Source organism: Anabrus simplex, chromosome 1, assembly GCF_040414725.1.
Source record: "Anabrus simplex isolate iqAnaSimp1 chromosome 1, ASM4041472v1, whole genome shotgun sequence".
Taxonomy (NCBI): Eukaryota; Metazoa; Arthropoda; class Insecta; order Orthoptera; family Tettigoniidae; genus Anabrus; species Anabrus simplex.
This window is the reverse complement of record NC_090265.1, coordinates 186,335,772-186,352,135: the sequence shown is the minus strand read 5'-3', so window position 1 is coordinate 186,352,135 and position 16,364 is coordinate 186,335,772. Positions and strand designations below refer to the sequence as shown.

The 16,364-nt window shown below is 43.9% G+C and overlaps 1 non-coding gene across 1 annotated transcript; it reads left to right on the top strand.

The window, feature by feature from the left end:
* The first annotated feature begins 11,254 nt into the window (after positions 1-11,254).
* TRNAR-CCU (transfer RNA arginine (anticodon CCU)) lies at positions 11,255-11,327 on the top strand. The gene has a single exon. It is a non-coding gene; the product is annotated as a tRNA-Arg (tRNA).
* Positions 11,328-16,364: the final 5,037 nt, after the last annotated feature.

Below are 16,364 nucleotides of genomic sequence, written 5' to 3'. Positions count from 1 at the left end.
CGGAAGTTGCATTCCGAGGAGTGCTGAGTTGTCTATCTAGATGAAACATGGTACGATACTCATGACATTGTGAAGAAAGGGTGAGATGATGGAACTTGTAATTGCAAACTGAAAGCACGTATTATGGTATTGCATGCTGGAGGCAGTGAGGGCGTTACGTCTTATGAATATAGCATATGTATTAAGTCTTACACCATCTCCCTAGTACCGTGTGTAGCCACCATCTAAACGGGTTCGATTCCTAGTCAGGTCGGTGATTTCCTGTAGCTCGAACTTTAGGTGTTTTTTGAATTTAACTCACACTCATTTATGATACAGCAGTCCACAGGAAAGAGTGCTGTGTTCGATCCCCATCATGTATATCGCGAAGTTTTTTTTTCGGTTCTGAACACAAGGTTTTAGACTATAATTCATGTCAACTATATTGTAAGCTACTTAGCTTCGAGCTTCAAATATGCTTCCCAATATTACACCTCTAGTCCCATACACTGCCTCCATCTTGTTCCAAGTTCAGCTCCAAGACCTAAGGTCGCCTTCCAATGTTACAATCCTATGAATAAAGCACATAAGTCTTCAATCATGTCCCTAGTCCTAATAGTACAAAGTGTAGGTGCTAAGCTCGTGGTGGGGAAGGGTAAGCGTTTAGGTTAACACCTGATCTGCGTGCGGTTAAACCTGCACAGTTAGCTAGGATGTAAAGTTATGTCCTAGCTGGTGTAGGGAAGGACAATCGGCATACGAAAGTTACAAGTTGTGAGCCCCTGAGGCAGGTCTCTAGTTAAGTCTATACGAATAGAGTATATCAGCCATCTTGCCCAGCAGTCTTTTCCCAGGTTCTCGAAATTTAGGCTCGAGGTCATCTAGCCGCTAAATCCTTCTCGGAAGTTAAGAGCCCGCTCCCTGGCACCCCTTTTAGTAGTTTCTTACAGCAGTATTCCATCAGGTTGATTGAAATATTTCAGATTCTTTTAATTATAGGCTGGGTTAGGGATTTTATTAGATACAGGCTCCTTGGCTGTATGATTAGTATACTGACCTTAGGATTACAAGGCCTTGGGTTCAATTCCGGATGGATCGTGATTTTAACTGCGTATGATTAAGTTGTCTGGCTTGGGAAATAAGTGTTTCCGTCTTAATAAACTTCTCTTCATCAACATAAAACAAGGGCTTGGGTTCAATTTTCGGCTAGGTCGTGATTATAATAATGTTAATGTTATTGGCTTTACGTCCCACTAACTACTTTTACGGTTCTTGGAGACGCCGAGGTGCCGGAATTTAGTCCACATGAGTTTTTTTACGTGTCAGTAAATCCACCGACAGGAGGCTGACGTATTTGAGCACTTTCAATACCACCCGACTGAGCCAGGATCGAACCTGCCAAGTTGGGGTCAGAAGGCCAGCGCCTCAACCGTCTGAGCCACTCGGCCCGACAGGTCGTGATTTTAGCTGCGCATGATTACGTTTTCTGGCTTGGGAACTAAGTGTTTTCGTCGTGTTGATCCAAGTATATTGAGAAAAGAAGTCAAGAAGGAGAAGAAGAAGAAATAACCTGTTTTGTATTCTACTTTCCGTGTTTGAAACCATTGTGATGCCTTATCTTAAAAATTATGTACTGCTTTGATCGAATCAGCCCGCCTATTAGCCATGATCGTTAAGGCGTTAAAGTCTAAACGGTCTGACACCGAGATTAGCCGGTTCGAGTCCCACATTGGTCGAAAAAACTTTCACCATCAGAATGTTAGCTGGTAGGGTAGAGGAGTTGGTGGCATACAATTTCTAATCACTAGATTGTGTGCTAAAAGCCTGGATTAAATTTAAAACCTCTCCACAGTGCTCATATGGAGTGAGGGCATATGGCGCTGTTGATGGTGATTCGTCCATCGTTAAGCTTTGAGCAGACCCCTCGGCGCTATTCGAGGGGAGTAGGTTATGTGACGGCACCGGGCTTCACCCTCTCCCTTCCTACTGTCATATATCACGTCATTCATATCATGTCATTGACTCCTCTGATGAGGTTGACGTCAGGCTCTTTTTTGAACCGGGGCTTGGGACCGACTTGGCATCGGATTTAGCACCCTAGGTATGAATAAGGACGTAGAAGTGGGATTTTAAAGAGTTTGAAATTTTTTAGGGCTTTGTGACATTGTGGATACTCGATCCACTACTAGACACAGCTGAAACCAACACGACTTGGTGACTGATTGAAAAGGTTATGCAACATGTATGAATTTTAAGAGAAATAGCTGGAAGAGGATATGGTGGCCCCTCATCCTTTTTGAACCGGGCTTTGTTCCGGCTTGGCAGCGGATTTAGCATGGCTGATAAAAATAATAGGTCATAAGTGACAAGTTGTGAGCCCCTGAGGGAGCCCTCTAGTTAAGTGTAAACGAATAGATTATAGCAGCTATCTTGCATTGTAGTCCTTGCTTCAGTCCTCCGAAAGGTAGGCTGATAGGCTAAAACTAATAGGTCATAAGTTAGGAGTTGTTAGCCCATGAGGTATCTCTCCAGTTAGGACTATACGAATAGAGCATAGCAGTTATCTTGCATAGCAGCCCTTGCCTCAGTTCTCGAATGTCAGGCTGATAAAACTACTAGGTCATAAGTTAAAAGTTGTGCGCCCTTCAAGTAGCTCTGTAGATTTAGGCCTGGGAGATCGTCATCATAGTAGCGAGACCTGTAGTACCGTCAGCGCTAACAAGCTTTGATCTGTACCTATAGCCCCTGCAGTTCTCTCAAGTCAGGTGTCTTGCATCAGAACACATTGTCAGCATTCCTTTACTACAACAGAAGGGAAAAATAAAACTTAGCTTACAAAGTCATTCTTTTTCTACTGACTTGCACATGTCCCCACATTTATTATAGTCAGTACACCTTCATCATATACACATTTCAATCGGGGTGAGGATATTTGAATTGCACTTAAGCTCTTTAGTTTTGAGTTTATGTCAACTCCACGTCCAAATCCTTAGGAGTGGCATTTACTCTGTTCCCCTAGGGCGGAAGTGTCCCCTACAACAGTTGGCCAACGAGGTTAGAAAGACGATAGCTTAGCACACAACATGCCTAGACTCAGCTAAAAAAACCGAGTTCGCCAATGTAGACGCAACAACAGCACAGGTTGTTCGGCTCCTACCAAAGACAAGGGTGCCCCTCGAGGAGCTTTACACTGCTAGAAACCCACCACGTCAGAATGAAGTGTCCTACAAGAGTTGGCCACAGAGGTTAAATAGACGACAGCTTAGCACACAACATGTCTAAACTCAGCTAACGACCCCTAGTTCACCAGTGCAGACACAACAACAACAACACAAGTTTCTCGACTCCTACCTAAGGCAAAGATGCCCCCCCCCCCCCTCTGGAGGAGTTTTACTCTGCTCGACCCAACCACCCCGGAATGAAGTGTCCTACAAGAGTTGGCCAAGGGAGGTTAGACAACAACATAGAATACATCAAGCGTAGACTCAGCTAAAGACCCTTAATTTGCTAACCCATGCTCTCTCAGGTCAGGCACCGCTTTTAGTTGCCTCTTTCGACAGTATTCCATAAGATTTTCTGAAGGTGTATGAGGTCGTAGCGCGTGGCTAGATGTGGATTGCGCGTGGCGGCCATCTTGCGCAGTAGCCCCTGCGCCAGCTCCCCAGAGTTAGTTCCATAAGAGCACGTTTGTAGCCGCCATCTTGCGCATTAGCCCCTGTGCCAGCTCTGTCTTATTATCCCTACTGCTTTCAAATAGCAGAGCATGTGAAAAGTGTGGCCGTGAGGTTAGATTATTAGTGAATAAGAAGCTCAATCGTATAGCATTTTTATGTCGTCGGCAAGTACAAGGAGTTCGGGAATGTGGTTGGTATGGCAGTGCTCGAAAAAATACTTTTTTGGTGACTCTATATTAAACTTGTACCAAGTAGGTTGTTTTGCAGTCCTTTGGTGTACCTTACTTAAACCATTGGGGCCTATTATCAAGCTCGAACTGGGTCTTGCTGACGCTAAAATCGTCGGTGGTGCAGCTTTTGCCGCGAAGTTTGTGTGGCATGGGTTGACGCTAATAAGAAAAAGAACGGTGGACCCGGCATTGTTGTTGAAATTGAGAATCTAAATTCGGCAAATCGAAATACCACAGAGGCAGGCATATCGAAGGCCAATGGTTATTCGGAGTGGTTGAGAGAGATAACCACTAGAACTTCTTTGTAGTACCAGTGGAAAAAAGGGATAGAGAAACTTTGCTGGCGGTGATCAAAGAGGGGATATCATCCGTAACAGTCATCATTTCGGACTCTTGGAAGGCCTACGACTGTCTTGAGCACGAGGGATTTGTGCATCTTCGCGTAAACCACTCTATTCAGTTCGTCGACACGAGCAAGAGTGGTAAAGTTAACAGGGGAAACAGAAGGGTCATGCCAAACGACAGGTCTGCCGTGCCACTGCCTTCGTAATGTCCAGGCCGTACTGTACCTCTGATGACGTCACGCTTTGGGGGGAACTTGAAGGCGATACGCTTACGCTCCGCTTGAATAACACACTCGTTTAAATTACTTAAAGAACTGTTAACACCTTATAAAACCAAAACCTATCGTCAAATATTTGTTAATTCTGACATACAATGCATATTCTTCTCCGTAACGTTCTATTTCTCGCGTATATACGTTCGTTTGCGTGAGTACAGCCTAACATTTTAGGACATATTCTTGCGATTTTATCCATTTTCTGGTCAACTGGAACATTCACATCATACACACTGACAGAAAACATGCAGCCAATTATCATACTATTTATTACAAATATAAATTATTTCTGTACCTCACTGTTTCCACTTCATGAACACTGCAGCTTTCCTGGACCTCTTACAGGAAGTTACACCAGTAAGGAGTAGGTCTGCTCTCTTTGAAGCACTTTGTTGAATACACAAGTCGGTGTGAATTTTGGAAAAATTATTTAAAAACATATTCACCCAAATATATATACACTGTCCGGCCAGGTCTTCCAATTTCTTCCCGCAGTCACAAATGACTAGGGAATCTGCCAACTGCATTGACTCCAAAGCCAAGGATTTTGTGACACACTTAGGATTGTCTGAATTTAGAAATACCATCTTATATGTATCTGACACTAACACACAAAATACTTTGTACACCTCAATTCTAAGTTCTATTGACATGTCTGATGGATACTTTAAGCCCCCTCGATTTAGGAAATTCAGATATCTTACTTCTGGAGATAATTCATATATAAGATCTGAATCTGTCAGAAGATAAAATTTACATAAATCACACTGCTGTTTGATACTCTTTTTTTTTTGTTGCTATTTGCTTCTCGTCGCGCCGACACAGATAGGTCTTACGGCGACGATAGAACAGGAAAGGTCTAGGAATGGGAAGGAAGTGGCCGTGGCCTTAATTAAGGTACAGCCCCAGTATTTGCCTGGCGTGAAAATGGGGAACCACGGAAAACCATCTTCAGGGCTGCCGACAGTGGGGTTCGAACCCACTGTCTCCCGACTACTGGATACTGGCCGCACTTAAGCGACTGCAGCTATCGAGCTCGGTGATACTCATAAATAAGACTTGCATTTTCAAATACACCGAATTCAGATAAGCCATAGGTCTGATTACATAAAAATACAGGACCTACTTAATGGGACCCATGTTTATGACATAATAAAAAAAATTACCTCACCATCTGGACGTGACACTCTTATTTCTCTCAGGATGTGATTTTCAGGAAAGTGCTTGATACACACAACTGTGTTTTGATTAACTATTAAATTCTCCCTGGGAATAGCCTTCTTCCATAACTAAACTAGTTCTTCATCAAAAGGAAACACAAATACCGGAGTGTACTCTCCTTGTTTATAATTGGCTTTGCAGCTAGGCACATAGCAACTCTAAGGCATGGTGATTTCCCTCACTGATCATCTTAATTGAAGTATATACAATTCGTGGTTAATAATAAAACACAGAATGCAGAAACTCAATTAATTTTACACTATAAATATAACTTTACACAAATAAACTACAAAATTAAAACACCGAAGAACGATCTTTTTAACCTATAGCTTCACATAAATACACGCTCACACTAAGTTTTCTTCACTAATTCATTCATTCATTCATTATTTATTTACCATAAACCTTTACAGCATCTATGGAAGGTCAGGGGAAAAGGACAAGCCCCCTACACGTTGTGCCCCCTGACCTTTGAAATAATTACCTAAATCCTAAAGTAAAACCGTCATATACACTATTTACAGGTAAAGTAACAAAGTATAGCCTAATATATACATATTTCTCATTTATACAACCTTTCACTCCCTCATTCATTCTTCCACATGTTCACATGCATTTTCTCACCGTATGTGCTTCTTAACATAACATTTAACTATATTTACATTTCTGCATTTAATGTCGGCGGGTAGATCGTTCCAAAGCCACGCTGAACGAGCAAAGAAACCTAGTCTGTAGGACTCAGTTCGCGCAAAGGGGGGTATAAGACACACCCCTTTGCCTCTACGGACGGAGCTGTAAGATAAGGAGAGCCGAGGGAATGGTGAAAGGTGAATGGCCCCTGTGAGGGATTTGTGTAAGAAGGTGATGTCGCTTTGTTTACACAAGGAGGGAAGACGGGCAGCTGTTCTTGTTAATTAGTCGTTCAGCGCGACGTTGGATTCCTTCTAGTTTGTGAAGGTTAGCTGCAGTAGTAGGGTGCCAAGCAGGTAGACCATACGTTAGTATAGGTCTCACTAGTGTCAGGTAAGCCGTCCGTATAGCATTTGACTTGCAACCACGGAGGCTTCTATGCATAAAACCGAGCACCCTGGCAGCTTTGCATCTCACTTCCTCTGTTTGTGCGTTCCATTTTAGTTGTTCAGAAATGGTTATTCCTAACAAATGCATAGTTTTAACTCGCACAATATGTACATTATTAATGTTATATATACATTCTACTGGGTGTCGAGACCTACTTAACCTAATATATTTACATTTGCCAGCATTAATGTTGAGACCGTTGACGTAACACCACACCGCTATAGTGTCCAAGTCCGACTGTAACCTCAGGCAATCCTCTGCGCATTGTATATCCCTGTACAATACTGTGTCATCAGCGTACTGAGCTATGGTTGAGGTCACACATTTAGGTAAATCAGAGACAAATGCATTAAATAATAAAGGTCCAAGGACGGTGCCTTGACATACTCCTGAGGTTACTTTAACGGTCGATGATCGAACTCCATCAAACACAACACGTTGTGTTCGTCCCTCGAGAAATGACCGCAACCATGCCAGTACACTTCCCCTAACATTCATCTGTCTTAATTTTAACAAAAGTCGTTCATGAGGGATTTGATCAAAAGCTTTAGCCCAGTCCAAAGCCACGCAGTCAACCTGAACAATTTTAGATTTCTCCAGAGAGAACTGCCACTCATCAATAACCTTTGTTAATAAAGTATTACAGGATCTTCCTGGAAGAAAACCGTGCTGGCTTTCACTTAGCAGATTACCTTCCCGGAAGTATTCCCGTATATTAGAGGCTACCAGTCGTTCCATACATTTACATACGTGGGATGTGAGAGACACTGGCCGATAGTTGTCAATGAGTGCTTTGTCCCCTTTCTAGAAAATTGGAACTACATCAGCACACTTCCAATCTTGGGGTAGTGATCCACAGTGAAGCGACAGGTTGAATAGTTCGCAGAGAGATGGTGCCAGTGACTCAGCGCAGTCATGGAGTATACGACTGGGTATTTCATCAGGGCCGCTCGCCGCATGGGGTCGAATCCTCTTCAAACTTGCTAGCACCTCAAGTTCCGAGAAGTAGAGGCTGGTGAGAGGGAGGGGTGGTACGGGTGTGTTGGTTATATACATGTCCCCAGCTGATTGTGCCTGGGAGAAATTCTCTTTAAATTTGTCACTGAAGGCTGAGGCAATGTCTGCGGGCGTGGAGATGGATTTCCCGTTAGCTTGAAAGGAGCATGGTGCAGCGCTGCCACAGTTCCTTTTTAGTAGCTTCCACAGCTCTTTGGTATCTGAGCAAGCCTTGTGAATGTACTGATCGTAAGCCTCCTTGATCCTATTCTTAGTGTCTTTGCGTGCGGATTTGTACTTTTCCCACGCTTGTTCCGTTTGGCACTGTTTCCACTTTTTGTATAGATTGTTCCGTTTCCTTATTAACTTCAAGAGTTCTTTCTTAATCCACGGGGCTTTCTTCTCTCTTTTTAAAGTGCATTTCGGTACAGTTTGGTCAACGCACCAGAAAAATGTATTTTTCCAGGCGAGCCACAAAGAGTTTACGTCACAGGTTGATAAGGAGGTTGGAGTGGGTAGGTGATTCAGTAGTAAGGTGGAGAGGGATTTCCAATCAGCTTTCCTGAAGTTATATTGAGGCCTGGATTTGTTTTTGACAGGTTTTCTGCAATCTAGGGTAGCTAGAGTCGCTTGAATGGCGTGGTGATCACTGAAGCCGGGTATGACTTCAACTCGAGATACTGAGGAGGGATGATTGGTGAGAAATAGATCTAATATAGAGCGGGATGTTTTGGTGATACGTGTTGCTTCTAAAACAAGCTGTTCTAGAAAGAGATCGTAGAACGCTGTTAGGAATGTGTCTGCCAATGGATTTCCAGGGATGGGAGCGGAATCACGGGTCCATATTATGTCCAGATTAAAGTCGCCTGTGAGGTAGACGGCATTGTACTTGTGCTGAATGAGTTGCATTCGTCTTAGAGATTCCAGTAATCCTTCATTTATACAGGGCTTGGATTTCGGAGCCCGATATATGCTACCTATCAAGAATTTGTTGCCCCTACATGTCACCTCCACCCATAGAGCTTCACTGTCAGTTTCCAAGTATCCAAGTCGGATTGGTTGTAATTCTGGTCGTATAGCCAGGAGAACACCCCCTCCCGATGTCCAGGTTCTATCCTTCCTGAATAACAAGTATGGTTGTGGAAATACTTCACCGTCATAAGTAGCACTGCTCAGCCACGTTTCACAGACACTTACGATTGATGGTTCAATACTTGCCAGTGATGTTCTTATCTCCTGCTGTCTCCTATAACCCATTATACTACGGGCATTAAATGAGAGAATGGTGATGTTTCGGGAGCCCTGTACACTGGTAACTGAGTCATTACTATTTACAGAGTTATTTACATAATTTACTTTGTCTGGAACTTCGAAGAACGAGTCCGATGGTACCGGGAGACAACACTTCCAGCACTGCCAAGACGAAAGGCCACGTTTAATTTTATGGTAATCAGATGGAGAGATTTTCGCGCAGGTCTTATGCGTCGACATTTCACACGACACACACTTCACGTACAGCTGATTGATGCGGCCCTTAGAACAGCAAATATGACATTCTATGTTAGTCACATTTCTGTTCGGAGGTCCTGGATTTGTTTCTACATCTCCACACGCAGCTATGGTAAGGAGAATGAGGTGAAATGTTGAAGAGGGTGGTCTGGCAACCCTGCGCCTCGCTTGAAGCGCACTGCCAGTACCAGCGGTCACGTACACATTTTCACTGGCGCACCATGTTAAGCACGATATTTTACAATTTTTCACAATTAGCAAGTTCTCTTGAAGGATTGAACCGCTAGGACACTCACTGAACACCACACCATTAAAGATCACTTTGTTATTTCCACACGTGACGCGTTTAACCACTATAAACAACAAGAAAATACGGAGCACTTGGAACACTACATGTCGACCCGCCGCCATCTTCTCGGCAATGCAGTCGATGACGACTCATTCTCACATATATCTGAGTGAACATGCAGCCATCGTTAAAAGTTTCAATAAAACTGCGAAAAAATATGTTTAACTCTACTAACTCATGTGCTAAACTTCCCCCCTAACGATCAGCTGATTGCTTTCCCGCGCTAGTTACAATACGGCCTGGACATCACGAAGGCAGTGGCCGTGCACACTCAAAATATCGAGAACAGGTGGAGGCACCTAAAGCACGGCAGCTACTCGGTACCAAGTTTCGGCAGGACAAGGCATCATTTTGTTGTATACCTCGCCGAATTCCTGTTCAAAACCACTTTCCCCTTGGAAATGAGGGTGCAAGAATTCTTCAAGGCTGCAAGTGTACTGTATCCTCCACTACATTAAGATTAGTTCCATTTACAAACTGTTTTCTTCTGTGTTTAACATTAACGTTATATTTACTTCATCATCATCATCATCATCTGTTTACCCTCCAGGTTCGGTTTTTCCCTCGGACTTAGCGAGGGATCCCACCTCTACCGCCTCAAGGGCAGTGTCCTGGAGTTTCAGACTCCTGGTCGGGGATACAACTGGGGAGTATGACCAGTACCTCGCCCAGGCGGCCTCACCTGCTATGCTGAACAGGGGCCTTGTGGAGGGATGGGAAGATTGGAAGGGATAGGCAAGGAAGAGGGAAGGAAGCGGCCGTGGCCTTAAGTCAGGTACCATCCCGGCATTCGCCTGGAGGAGAAGTGGGAAACCACGGAAAACCACTTCTAGGATGGCTGAGGTGGGAATCGAACCCACCTCTACTCAGTTGACCTCCCGAGGCTGAGTGGACCCCGTTCCAGCCCTCGTACCACTTTTCAAATTTCGTGGCAGAGCCGGGAATCGAACCCGGGCCTCCGGGGGGTGGCAGCTAATCACGCTAACCACTACACCACAGAGGCGGACGTTATATTTACTTATGGTGTTTTACTTCGCGGGTTGGCAACGCTATGTGCTTCTAATCATTAATGGCAATGACGTAACAACGCATTTTATGACAGCCAATAGCAATAGGTGTAGCCATTCCAGCAATAGAAATTGGCGTTCGTTACTCTTCGTTAGGTTATAAAAGTAAAGTAAATGTACTTCTTGAGGTGGAATCGTGGTTCCCTGGCATGGCAATGAGCACATCTATTCTCTAAAAGGAATTTAAAGTAAGTTTAGCATGCTTTCTTCTAAATCACCTCCTTATGAAACTTATAAAGCTTGCGTGAGTACGCCTGATGTTTCACCATGTTATTTACGACCAAATACTTCACAAATTGGTGCGGAAAACCGCACATATAGCTTACTAGGCTTTCCAACATGTCTATTAACATGATATTGAACGGTTTCAATATGTGGATCGTCCATTTTCCATTCCTTAGCCTTGTTGAAACTTTTTTTACCGACTGTACTGTATCAAAGCAGCTTTTCTCTCCTGCATACCGCATTACTACCTGACAACGAGCCCTACGTATTAATCATCTCTCCTAGAGAGCGACGTGTGTCGGCAAGCCCCTGTGGCCTAATGGATAAGGCATCGGTCTCCTAAACCGGGGATTGTGGGTTCGAGTCCCACCAGGGGTAACCTTTTTAAGGTCGTCTAGTAATAAGCAGCTTCTTGTTTTACGTGACTGTTCATATTATATTTCCGCCTCTGCGGTGTAGTGGTAAGTGTGATTAGCTGCCACCCCCGGAGGTCCTGGTTCGTTTCCGTCTCTGCCACGATTTTGAACAATTTGGCACGAGGGCTGGAACGGGGTCCACTCAGCCTCGGGAGGTGATATGAGTGGAGTTGGGTTAGATTCCCATCTCAACCATCCTGGAAGTGGTTTTCCGTACTTTCCCAGTTCTCCTCCAGGCAATTGCCGGGATGGTACCTAACTTAAGGCCACGGCCGCTTCCTTCCCTCTTCCTTCTCTATCCCTTCCTATCTTCCCATCCCTCCGCAAGGCCCCCGTTCATCATAGCAGGTGAGGCCGCCTGGGTGAGCTACTGGTCATTCACCTCAGTTGTATCTCCGACCCAGACTCCGAAGCTGTTGGACACTGCCATTGAGGCGGTAAAGATGGGATCCCTCGCTGAGTCCGAGGGAAAATCCGACCCTGGAGGGTAAACATATTAAGCAGTAGTAGTAGTAGAGTAGTAGTTCAGATCATGATCTGCAGTCTCCCATGAAAGTAATAATTCATGTGTTCATCATCCGTTTACCCTCCAGAGATGGCTTTTCCCTCGGACTCAGTGAGAGATCCCACTTCTACCGCCCGAAGGGCAGAGTCCTGGATCTTCACACCCTTGGTCGTGGATACAACTGGGGAGAATGACCAGTATCTCATCCAGGCGGCCTCACCTGCTATGCTGAACAGGGGCCTTGTGGAGAGATGGAACGATTGGAAAGGATGGGCAAGGAAGAGGAAAGGATGCGGCCGTGGCCTTAAGTTAGGTACCACCCCGGCATTTGCCTGGAGGAGGAGTGGGAAAACACGGAAAACCACTTCAAAGAATGCTGAGGTGGGAATCGAACCCACCTCTATTCAGTTGACCTCCCGAGGCTCAGTTCAGCCTGTTTCAGTCCTCGTACCACGTTTCCAATTTCGTGGCAGAGCCGAGAATAGAACCGGGACAGTTAATCACATCACACTAATTACTATACAGAGTCACAGAGTCGCACTGCCTTGAATTCTCGTGAGAGTAATCATTATAAGAAACAACGTAGAAAAACTATGCATCGGCGGGGAATCAAACCCGGGTCGCCCGCTTGGGAGGCAAGCATTTTACTTCTGAACCACCGTTGTCACACAGAATGCGTGCAAACAAAAATATACGTATTGTAAATGTTGTGTTTGCTGTTACCACTTGGCTAAACTTGTAGGGTAAACCTACCTTATTTCGTGACATACTTTATTTCGTGATACGCGACATATTATTGATCCTGAAGTAAGGTAGGCGTTTTACACTGAGTTTCACCAGTCCTCAATACATAGCACGAGTACCTTTACACGGAGAAAATATTTTGAGCGGGAATTGCCGCTGGGTGAAGGACAGGCAGTTGATTGTATGTTGTGTGGATGGAAACACGCTACTTGTTGGTCTATTCCTGTAGTAAACCGTTATTAAGGTAAGTTGGTCAAGTTATTATTCTGACAAGTATATGCACTTATATTCTCTAAGGAACTCACTTACAATATCAGTAGTCAGAGTTGGATTTAAGTGCGTTATTAATGAAATAATTGCTTAGGAAAATGACTACGACTCTTACGTTTTGTGTCCATTTCCGACATAATGGCTCCAGCGTTAAGCAAATGTGTGAAGAAGGAAAACAGCAACAAACTCCAAAAAACGGGTCTTGTGACCAAAGAAGACAAGCCTATTCATCAGTTGACCTTCAGGGAGCGCTTCAGAAGATTTTGGAGGAAAAGTGGTCTATATACAAGGCTGCTAAACATTTCACCGTTCCGTGGAGTACTCTAAAAGAAAATATGATTTTAAAAATGGGTAGACCATTTGCCCTTACGAGTGAACTGGAGATTAAGTTAATTTCGTAGTAAAAATGCAGGAAATAGGGATCGGTCTGAACGTTAACCGAATAAGGCATGTTGCGTAAGCAATGGCCAAAAAACAGTATGCAAATAATGACAAAGTTCCCATTCAGTGAAGTGAAAAATTGTGCAAGCTGGAAATGCTGCAGGTGAACTCGGTCCACTTCTAATAATTTTGAAAGGAGTGAGAATGTCAGATTCATTTACGAATGGCGCCTTCCTAACGCCTCAGTATCCTTGTCACAGAGTGAATGGATTAACAGTGAACTTTTCTTAAAGTGGTTCAAGGAATTTGTTCGAGGCCTTGGTGCAGAAAGACCTGTGATACCGATAATGAATTCCCATGTCTGTCACTTGACACTAGAAGTACTGGAAATTGCATCCAAGAATGAAATTATCGTTGTGACTATTCCACCGCATACCAGCCACACGTTCCTGATCAGGCCAGAGCTGCCAACACACATCGAACTACACTTGTTTCTGATCAAGCCGGAAAATCCACTACACATATCACTCCAGTGAAACCGGTATCTACGGAAAAACAGAAGTAAAACCAGAAAAATGATTACATCTGCGCCACCTGTAACGGCAGCTACAGTAATGGGAAGCATAAAAGTCCTTGGATTCACTGTTGCTTCTGTTTGCGATGGTTCCATGAAAGTTGTCAGTCCATTGATTCATCTGATGCTATTGTATTTATGTGTAGTATTTGTGAATATGTCAGTGACAACGATACCGATACTGAAAATGAGTGAAAGTGCGTGAAGTGAACTGTAACAATGCTCAGAAAAGTTATCACGGAGTTAAGTACATTATCACGAAGTTAGGTATACTGTGTCACGGAATTAGGTATGCTATCACGAAATTAGGTAGCATGCCCACTTCGCTTATTACATGTTATAACTCGAAATGTTTTGCAATTTTTGAACGTTCTTTACCATGTGTTTGTAGAATAATGTATAGGTACTCAGCATGTAAAATATAAAATTCCTAGATCGAGTATTTGTCCTGATATATTACTTACAATCCTTAATATCACGAAGTTAGGTAGGTTTACCCTATATACATTTACAATGTGTGACATTTCTCACTGATTTAAAAATATGAAACAGAATTAAAATGAAACAATATTAAAATATTCATGAAATTAAATACTCAATCGTCGGACTATGTACTCACACTTAGTACTAACCTAATTATCTACACATGGGCCGATGACCTTCGATGTTAGCTCCCTTTAAACAAGCATCATCATCACCATCATCATCACTATAATCATCTGATTATCTACACATACAATTGTTGATGGTCGCCAGCTACAAATCAGTGTAACGATAACAGAATGAAAGTCTTGAATATCTCTAGGGTGTGAGGTAATAAGCTTACTTTGGCAGCGTAACATATAGGTTCTGGCAAAAGAACACTGAAGTTTGATTTCCCCATTAAAATGTGAGGTTATCTGATGTTCTATCGAAATGAAACAATTAATGAATTTGATACTTCTGCTTCTTCTTCTACTACTACTACTTCTTCTTCTTCTTCTTTATATGCTTACCCTCCAGGGTTGGTTTTTCCCTCGGACTCAGCGAGGGATGCCACCTCTACTGCCACAATGGCAGTGTCCTGGAGCGTGAGACATTGGGTCGGGGGACACAACTGGGGAGAATGACCAGTACCTCGCCCAGACATGGCCTCACTTGCTATGCTGAACAGGGGCCTTACGAGGGATGAGAAGATTGGAAGGGATAGACAAGGAAGAGGGAAGGAAATGCCCGGAGGAGAAGTGGGAAACAACGGAAAACTACTTCCAGGATGGCTGAGGTGGGAATCGAACCCACCTTTACTCAGTCGACCTTCCCGAGGCTGAGTGGACCCCGTTCCAGCCCTCGTACCAATTTTCAAATTTTGTGGCAGGACCGGGAATCGAACCCGGGCCTCCGGTGGTGGCAGCTAATCTCACTAACCACTACACCACAGAGGCGTACGAATTTTATACTTTAAAAAAATATTCTTTAAATATTGACTTTAACGGGTGAGACCTGCTGCGATAATATCAATCTTATCTTACTATATATAAAAATGGATGCATGTGTGTAAATGGCACATCTCCTTCTAAACCACTCGAGCAATTTCAACCAAACTTGGTACACTTATGACTTACTATTCGGAGACGAGCACTGTGGGGGTAAGCCATCTGTAGCTCCCTTAGGAGAGGGGGGTCAGGGGGGCAAGTTATAAAAATAACTAAAAAAGTGTCGAATCCACAGTTTTCGGGGTCATTGAGATAAATAGTGACATTCCCGATTTTTTTAAAAAAGTCAAAGTTCAGCTCCCTTTTGGGTAGGGGGCGAGGGATGAGTGATATATAAAATTTAACGAAAATAGTGTCGAATACATAGTTTTCGGGGTCGCCGTGGTTGAATTGTACACTCCGACAGAAGACAAACCACGCGGGGGTAAGCAAGCCCAGGAACCCTTACGGGTGGGGGGCGAGGGGGTCAGGTATACAAATTAACGAAAATAGTGTCGAATCCATACTTTTCGGGGTCGCTGAGTTGAATAGTGACACTCCGGAATTTTTTAACGTCCAAGTTCAGCCCCTTTGGGGTGGGGGGCGAGGGCGGAGTGATATATAAAATAAACCGAAAATAGTGTCGAATACATAGTTTTTGGGGTCGCCGAGGTGAATTGTACTCTCCGGATTTTTAGTATCAGGAGACAAACCACGTGGGGGTAAGACAACCCAGGAAACCTTAAGGGCAGGGGGTCGAGGGGGTGATATATAAAAATAATCGAAAGTAGTGTCGAATCCATACTTTTCGGGTTCGCTGAAATGAATAGTGACGCTCCGGATTTTTTTAACTTCCAAGTTCAGCCTCCTTCGGGGTGGGGGCGATGAGGGGGGGGGGGGGTAATATCTAAAAATAATAGAAAATAGTGTCGAATCCATAGTTTTCTGGGTCGCTGCGATGAATAGTGACACAGCAGATTTTTAGTATCAGGAGACAAACCATGTGGGGGTAATACACCCCAGGAACCCTTAGGGCCAGACGGGGCGAGGTGGCTGAGAAATAAAAAATCATCG